Raw genomic sequence first — 9,819 nt, forward strand, 5'->3', positions numbered from 1 at the left:
GGTAGCTGAATTTTTCTCCAACAAAAATAGTTAAAACTATTGTCTGAAGACGTTGAAAAAAAAATCAGACAACAGAAAAAACGTCTTCTGTCGTCTGAGGGGTATGGTATGAAGCATTTTTTGGCATAGTGGTGGAATTGAATTTTAAATGATCTCTGTCCAATTATTTACAGCTGGAAAAAGGGTTTTGCTCGGGTTACTTGTCATTTAAGCCCCAAATATTATTTCTTTTGGAAATTACCCCAAATATGATTTCGGATACAACTGACTTGGGTTGAGTTTAATCAAATTGGACTTTATATTAAGCGATGTGGGAGCAAGGTTGACTGTTGTGCGACACATTGAAATTAGAACTTTCAACTACCAGTCAATTAAAACAAGTATAGAATCTAATATTTTCCCACAATTTATAAGCTTATGAGTTTTTCTATTGGAACCTCCAAATTTACTCACTTGACCTCTATGCTTTTTACACCTCCTATATTTTCAAATACTAAATTTACTCATTAAACCTCACTAAAGTTCCTCAAATAACTTCACTCATATAATTTACAAACAAACTAAGATCCTTATAATAAAAAAAACTTAGTCATTTTAATGATTTAATTACTCTATAAATCTTAATTACATCTCCATTCCTTAATCAGATAACATAAATCTCTTATCCAATAAAAAAAAATCAAACACAAGGTATTGAGTTTTAAAAATTAATAAAAATAAAATAACATGAACTATTATGTGATTTTTTTAATTTACTTTTTCTTTTTTAGTTGTGCAACAAAAAAAAAATTAATCATTTTTTCTTAATGTTTCTCTATTTTCCGTACCTCATGATTAATTATTTAAATATTTTTTTATTTAATTTTATTTGCTAGCTCTGTTTTTTTTTTTTCCTCTTCTTTTTCCAAATATAATGGATAGATTTAGATTTAGGTCATAATACAATTTCATTTGTTCTCCCTGAGCAATATGCGTTCAATATGCATATCATACATTTTTATCTTAATCATAGTTTTATTTCTTATTTTATATATATATATATATGAATGCTTTAATGAGTATGTAGTAAAATTGGAAAATGAAAATAGATAGGGAAAATAATAAAGAATGCAATCTAATATTATTGAATTGGAAAGTCTAGAGAAAATAAATATAACAATTTTTTTTGTATAATTATTGTCCTTAATAGTCATTTTATAGTAGGTTATATATGTCATTTAATAATTCATAATAGAGTAAGGTCAAGTGAGCAGATTTGGAGGTCCTAATAGAAACTCTCTAAGCTTATATGCAAAGATCTTACGTTTTCGATATGAGGCATTCCTCTTACACACCAACAATCCATTAAAAACCTTTTAGTGAAGTCCTAGTGTGAAGTTCTAGAATATAACAACAACGTACAAAAAAAAGTAAAGTTTTACATTTCTTTACTTTAAACACCAATTCTTAATAATTGAGACCAAGTTATTCTAATATGGATGAGGTACCAAATTCAAATTCTCCCATCTCCAAAGATAAAAAAATGAATGATGAAAACCGACTTTAATTGTTGGAGCCACATCGATCTACTTCGGTATTTGAAATGACCATAAAAAAAAACTTATTTATAGAGGTCCGCAAAAATTCTATTTAAAAAAAAAAAGACTCAAAAAGTTGACACATTCAGTATATTTTAGGGAAAAAAAAAATTAGGAACATGGGTAGTATAACAGGAAAAATAATGTGACCTAAACAATTTCAGGTACATCTCATTAGCCTCCTGAGTCGTGACCAACTAAAATTAGCAGCACATTGTTATTATTTTTAAATGAAATTAGCAGCTTAAGAGCTGACAATTAGACGATATAAAAGAACGGGCATAAAAGAACACTATGAACAGACAAAATTATAATACATATTTGGTAAAGAAAAAGAAAATAAAAAATAGTCAATTAAAGCCCTTGTTTACTCATCTTACTATTTGTAGTCAAAAGATCACTGAATCCTGAGGAAAAAATCTTTGGCAGCAGAAAATGAGCAGTAATGAGAAGACCTGTCCCGATTAATAATTGGTATTAAAGCTGGGCATGGGCCGGGACAGGCTGAAATTGTGGTAATCCCGAAGCCGGTCTCGGAAATAAAGTTCGGTACGGGCCGGGACGGTTTAGGCCATTTTGAGAATTGATCCCAGAGGGTCCGAACCCGATCAATATCGGGCCGGGATCGGGCCCAATCTGGGACAGAATCGGAAAAAAAAAAAATCGAAGTTGCAAACATGGAGTTCTGTGTTTTCTCCTCCTATAATCAAGAACTGTGATACTTTATCACCATCAAGAGTTGCCGAAGTGGTCAGAACCTTCAAATTCGATGCATGCCTCTTCATCACTCCCAGCAATATGTCCCTGAAATCCCAAAATGCATAAACATAACATCATATTGCAAAACACCAAAAACCAAATCACAAACTCGTTTGTGGTGCAATTTCAAGGCGAGGCTGCAGATGAAAAATTGGAAAATCAGAATAGAAACTTACATTGCTGCCTTTCCAAATCGGAAGCCGGATCAGATCGATGAGGCGGAGGCACCACCCTGAGCCTGATCAGATCGCTGATCAGATCACCAACCACCCTTTTAGCTCAATCAGATCGAAACAAAGACATGAAATTTATATCGAAACAAGAGAGAGAATAATACTTGATGATGGCCTGATGGGTCCTGGTCGAGTCCTGATCCGGCGAGCTGAGCAGACAGTTATGGTTGGGTTCATGGTTAGGCAGCAGAGAGAGAGAGAGAGGATAAGGGTCTAAGACTATCGTTGTTGTGTGTGTCTATGCTTTATAGTGAGGATCGGTTGATGTGAAGAGGAGAGAGTTTGTTGAGGTTACCCGGCGATGGAGATGGCGGCGACATGGAGAGGCTGAGTGACGCCGACGACGCTGGACTTGGTATAGCCTCGTCTTTGAATGATCTGAGAGAGCAGAAGAAGAAGTGAAGAACTGGAGAGTGGAGGAGAGACTCAGAAGAGATAGAGATTGAAGAGAATTGGGGATCAGTTAGCATTTTGGGTTAAAACGGGACGGGATGGGCCCTAGCGGGATTTATGGGGCAGGTACCGATCCTGAGCCCGTTTCTATCGGAACGGGACTGGACTGGCCCAAACAGGAAATTTTTTATTTTAATCCCCGGCCCCATCCCGACACTTTTCATAATGGTTTCGGTACGGTATCGGGCTTTCGGTTTTGGGTGCCCAGCCCTAATTGGTATAATGGATTACATCAAAGACTACTCTAGACTCCCAGATATTCCTTCCAAAAACAGAAGAGGCAACTTGTACAAATGAGGCAATGCCCTTGTCTAAAATTGGCACTGACTTTACCAAATCTACCCACTTTGATAATGTAACCAAAAAAAAAAAAAAAGTGAAGTTTTACATTTCTTTACTTCGAGATTTGGGTTTTAAGCTTAAGTCAGCAACGCAGTTGTATTGTAATAATAAAGCAGCTATTCAAATATCTATATTATAGAATCCTGTTAGCAATGACCGAACGAAACACGCGTAAAGTAGATCGACAGCTTATTAAGGAAACACTGGATGCAAAGTTAATCTCCTTTTCCTTTGTTCCAACTGAGGAGTTAGCAGATATATGTACCAAAATTGTATTTAGCAAGTTGTTTCATGACTCGCTTAGCACGCAAGTTAGGTCTTCGTGACGTTTATGCCCTAACTTGAAGGGGAGTGTTGACTTGTGAGTCCTGTAGGACAATAATACTTGGAGAACAATATGACTTGTGTCGTACTACATATACAGTGTATACAGTGTAGGGCTTGTATATATTATATATAATCCTATATAAACCATTAAATGACATATCAAAAAATTCACTCACAAATATTTCTTTCATTCTGATGCGGCAGAAATAACCTCACAATTTAACCCAGCAAAATGTAGTTGTCAGTATAGGATAAGCAGGGATCGTTCAGTCCGGGGATTGTAGGGTACACATACACAAAAAGGTCAATTAACAAATAAAAGAATAAAATGGGGGTTTTGAAAGTTGCTTCCTAATCTACTTAAAATAAAAACAAAACAAATAAAACTATCTACAACGATCGACTTCCCTAACCTAGACCAATACCACTTGGAAATTACTAAGTGTAAAAACAGAAAATTCATTTCAACATGCTACAAAAACGTGCCCATCTTAAATGCCTAGATAATAGCCCAGATGAAAAGCCTCAACGGATCAATCCATTTATCTGATTCATTCTAATGTAGGCTTGGATCGGAAAAGTCCTTACCAAGCCTAATATTACTAATTGTCGAAAACACTCAGCGTAATTCTCTTAACTAGTAGTATTATCTAACCCTTGAATCAACTCACACGTGCAAATTAACCATTATACATAGAATTTAACACGTAATTTCCAGAATCGTTTAATCATTAAAACATGATTTTTACCACTCGTTAGAATTAATAACTACTTGTTTAACTTAGCGTCTTAACAAATAACAATTACTCTTGGCAAATTAAGCAAACACACAAGAACTCTCACCGTTATTCTAGCATGCAAACTTATGAACCTAACTCTAAAAATTACCTAAACACGTAAAAGGGCACAAGATTGTAACATGCATCATAAAAGAATTCTCGAAATTAACTCAATAATAAACTGAAAATCTCAAAAATATTAATAAAAATATTCTGAAAATTTCATGTCTCCAATTACACAACTCGCAAATCCAAACACACAAAACCGAAATAAAAATTGTAAGTAGAGTCATAGTTACACTTTGAAGCTTTTCTTAGCGGCTTGGCAATAAGGTGATGAACTCGTCTCTATTATGGTGGTGGAGCGTCCTTGACTCAGCGCCTTAGAGATTTGTAGATTGATAGATGGATGGTGTCACGGTCTTGTGGGTGTTAGAAGTTTTAAGGAGTGAATTAGGCAGAGTCTCGGAAAAGTTTTTTGGCCAGGAAGTGATGTCAAGGAAATGATCAGCCAGGAAGCGATCTTGGCTGGGAAGTGATGAAAATTCTAGTCTGGATGTTGCATATTTATAGGGGAGCATTGGTTGGCTTTTGTCGATCATACCCTTCATCATTGGACGGATGGGATTGCATCATAATTCCTTTAATTTTCCAACTGAAACATCTCCCTTATGGCCTTAACCCCTCTCATAATGGGGCAGTTCCTTTAATTTCCAAGCTGAAACGTCTTTCTCTTATTTATTTTCCAGTTGAAACATCTTTCTCTTGTATTCCTCAACTGAAAACGTCTTTCTCCTTTATTCCCCAACTGAAAACATCTTTCTCCTTTATTTCCCTTCTTCATTGCTTGGTCAAATATCTTAAATGCTTTATTTTATGACTCCATCATTGTTGTTTCCAAGAGTTCCACCAGGCAAGGTTTCCTACAACAAGCAGGAGAATATCAGAATTTTCTAAAGAAAATAAAGGGAATTAAAATGTAAAGACCGCAAAAATAGTCAACAGTGAGGAATCTTGATCCAGCTAGGATTTTTCATGAATTTTACTTTTTCCGCCTATTTCACTCCGAACACTCAACAAGACTCTCAAAATGACTTAATGACTCAAAACACTAAACTAAGGGAGAAATAAGGCTAAAATGGGGCACATAGTCAATATTATCGTCACACTTTTTGCTCCTATCAGTTAACCCCACACTTAGCTTGTGCTAGTTCCTTAGCAAAACAAAAATACAAAACAAAACAAAGACTCGACAAAAAACAAGTAAATGACTCTACTTCCCCTAACTGTTATCTCAGAGACTCCAAACTCATGGCTTTCACATTAAACACTTAATCAAAATCGCATAGATAATTCCATGGTTAATAAACATGTGACACTCATATGACTAAGCAAGATATGGAGAACTTAAGTTATACAGTGAATAATAGCATGTTTCGAACAAGTCCACTTCAAACTCACAGGACAACTCTTTATTTTTCTTTCAGAAATGGCTATGCTTAAAAGCTTCACACTCAAGTATATGCAAGAGAACAAATTGTAAGGCAACAAACAACATGCATATTTCATCAATAAAAGCATTTTGTGAAGAATTATTAAAGACCTCAAGAAATGACTAAGTGCACAAATGGACCTAAACCATAAGCTCGACTTTGTACCTGACTCCACTAACCAAAGGCTGCCCATCTCAAGGATCAAGTAAGCACTTAAAACAGGTTGTAATGGGGCTAAGCTAGGGTTTTCGAAATGAAGATTAAGGATACCAAAATCCTAAGGACCTAGCAAAGCATATATGGATCACCTTATGTCACCATTTTTGTGGGCCAATTATCATTGTTTTTGGCCCAACCTTCACTCTAACCAACATGGGAATGGACAAAGGCATAATTTTCAACTTTGAGCCTTCTACAAATTTAAAGTCCAAAACCACACTTCAACAATTTCCCAAGAGTTTTCTTTTCAATTTGTCTTCTCTTTTGCTGTTTTTCTTTCCTTCTTTTTCATTTTCATTTTCTTTCTTTCTTTTTTTTTTTAGGCAATTTTTTTTTCTTGGATTTTCCCCACCCACACTTGTCTTTCATCATCACCCCTACACACTATGTCATGCTCTACTAAGTCCCTAAGACAAGGGTAATGATATCCTGTACTAAGCTCATGGTAGGGTAGTGAGGGTGATGAAACAAAGGTTTTCAACGTAGGCTCAAAGGGGTTCATTCTAAGGAGTCCCACGACGGGCACAATTGGGGACACATGCTTGTTTGGCTATGGTGGTTACCCTAATGCCTTCTATCCTATCCAAGATCTATCCTATCCAAGATCAGGGCATATTATGGCATACAAGTTTTGACAGTCACAAAAGTCGAGTTCTAGTATTCTCCAGTCCATTAAAATCTATGGCACATGATCATTGGATTTTCAAAGAATGATGAGGTCTTGCAAATACAGCCATGAAATTCTGAATATATCAATAAGCACTCGAAAAGAAAGTATTTTAGCTCAACAGCTCACTTATAGTCAAATGAATTAGACTTAATCCTAGAATGCTTAATAAACCAAGTTACAATCCTATCTTAAATCTTCATACAAGCATCACAATGTCGATTAACCACAGAATTCAATTAAGTCCTATTTCGATTGTGAAAACCTTCAGCCATGAACTCAGAGACATATTCATCCTAGACGTTAGGGGCATCCTAAGACTCAAACAAACAAAAATACTCTAAAACCAATTATTTTATTTTATTTTATTTTTTACTAAAATAAAGGTGTAAACTAAAATATACTAAACTAAAATAAAGGTGTAAACCCACCCCACACTTAGAATCTACATTGTCCTCAATGTAGGTAAGAAATATGGTATATAGACCCTAAATATGGGGGGCTACGAAAATAAGGGAAGGGTAAAATAAACAAACAACAAACAAAGACGCAAGTACAATTCAACCTAAGCAAGTGAAGGGATAGAAATGTCAAACTCTAGTGGATGGCTTCTCCACAGCTTCGGTTGAAATGGGTTTCCTCCCATGCAACACTTAATATTGGATTAATTTCAGTTTAGTACCCTGTGGTTTGGGGGTAACATCATGTCAGTCCCTACTCTTTCAATTTGATCAGCAACACCCCTGTGTTTTCAATTTCAATCAACCGTGCCCATATTTTACTGTTCCGTCCAATTCTCTCTCTCTCTCTCTCTCTCTCTCTCTCTCTCTCTCTCTCTCTCTCTCTCTCTCTCTCTCTCTCTCTCTCTCTCTCTCTCTCTCTCTCTCTCTCTCACCCACGCACTGCCACCACCGGAAATCATGGCGTCCGGCCACCGATTCTTAACATCACCACCACTACTCGAACCACAGCACAAACCCCACCCAAACCCAAAGAGAATCGATGATTGGCACGAGCCCAACCACCGTACACTACTCGCCATCTCTCCCTCTCCTCAAGTCTCGCCGCCTCTCCGCCCAAACCTCCACCCTTAGATTCGCTCCCACACGTGTCTCCTCAAGCTTTCCTACAGCAGCAAGCTTTTGATGCAGAGCGACTTGGACAAGCTCGCCGCTAAGTTCTATTTCCACGCCGGAAGCTTCTCGGAGATCTACAAATCAAGCTTCCTATCTGTTTCTTTAAAATTTTCTGGGTATAAAAATCAAAGCTTCCTATCTAAATTCTGGGTTTTGATTGGTTTTAGTCTGGGGTGTTATATTTTTTCAAAGGGGGAGAATTGGGTTTTGAAGGTTTGCTCTTTGGAATTTCTCCCTTATTTATATAGAAGAATCACTTCGATTTTCAATCAAATTGTGATAGTTTGGCTTCTGGGTTTCAATTTATATCTGTTTTGTAGTTTATTGGTACCTAATTTGCAACTGTACCTATATGTTTTGTTGTGTTCTTTGTTGAGAAAGCGAAGGCAGTAGCTCAAAGAGCAATCTTGAATTCGTTTGTCTAAGGTAAGCTGGAGATTGTGGTTATTGTTCGAACTTTGGTTGTTTTGTCTAGATATAGTTTTGAATGGTGAACTTGATGTGCCATGTTCTTCTGTAAGATTAGTTATTGACGATTAGGAATTAAAGTTGAATGGGTTACTGTTAGATTTGCTCTTTGTGTTTATGTTTTGATCTACAAAATCGATAGAGGTTATGGTGGAAGAATTCTGGTGCAAATTGAGAGTGGGTTGTCGGGTTTGGAGAGGAGGGAAGTGGAGGAAGACGACGAGCCTTAGAGGGAGATGAGCTTGCTGGGTTATTCAGAGTTAACCATCGGAGCTTATAGAGAGAGAGAGAGAGAGAGAGAGAGAGAGAGAGAGAGAGAGAGAGAGAGAGAGAGAGAGAGAGAGAGATGGTGGTGGGCAGGTATGGGTCTGTGGAGGGTAGGGAAAGACTAGGACGTGAGGAGAGGTGGTTTTGTTCGCCGGGTATCGACATTGTTGTTGGGGAGAGGAAGACTAGAGGAAGAAGAAGATTTATGAAAATTTGAGTGAAATGTCCAAATTAGCCCTTCAAGTGGACCCCACTCAACCAGCTGGTCACCGCCACGTCATCACTTGACCTTCAAATTGGACGGAACAGTAAAATGTGGGCACGGTTGATTGAAATTGAAAGCACAGGGGTGTTGCTGATCAAATTGAAAGAGCAGGGACTGACATGATGTTACACCCAAACCACAGGGTACTAAACTGAAATTATAGTCCTCCAGCATGGACTCTTCTCCTTGTTCACACATGCTCATTCCTTGGTTTAGGCACCGTGTTGCTTGGTAGCTTCCCTGTTTCAGCAATCCGGCCCATGAAATCCACCACTTGGCCCATTTGATTCTTGAGCTCCGCAATATCCTTTAAATGGGCTGCCTGCCCTACAACCAAAGCTTGAGTAGATGTGTTAAGTTGTTGTTGCCCCACAGCAAGGGACTTCAACAGTTCATCATAATTAGGGGCATTCAAAGTATTAGAAACAGCAGGTGGAGGGACATAATTGGGAATACCAAAAGTTTGAGGTACCTGAGGCCTCAAGAACAAACCTGGTGGCCGCTGAGAATTCTGACCTGGGCCTTGAGGTGGTCTCAAGGTGTTATCATTGTTGGCCCAACGAAAGTTCCGGTGGTCTCTAAGCCCAAGATTGTACGTATTGGAGTAAGGGTTGTACCTCGGGCCGTCTTGATACCCCAGGGCGTTAACAGATTCCCATCCTTCTGGAGAGGCAAGCTGGGGACATTTATCAGTGGGGTGCCCTTGAGTCGAGCACATCCCACACACTTGAGCCATTGCTCCTCCTCCATTAACGTTTAAGACTTGAGACAGTAGAGTAGACATCGTGTTGACCTTTTCTTCAAGAGCAGAGTTAGTGGACACCTCATGTACCC

Source organism: Rosa chinensis, chromosome 1 (assembly GCF_002994745.2).
Source record: "Rosa chinensis cultivar Old Blush chromosome 1, RchiOBHm-V2, whole genome shotgun sequence".
NCBI classification, from domain to species: Eukaryota; Viridiplantae; Streptophyta; class Magnoliopsida; order Rosales; family Rosaceae; genus Rosa; species Rosa chinensis.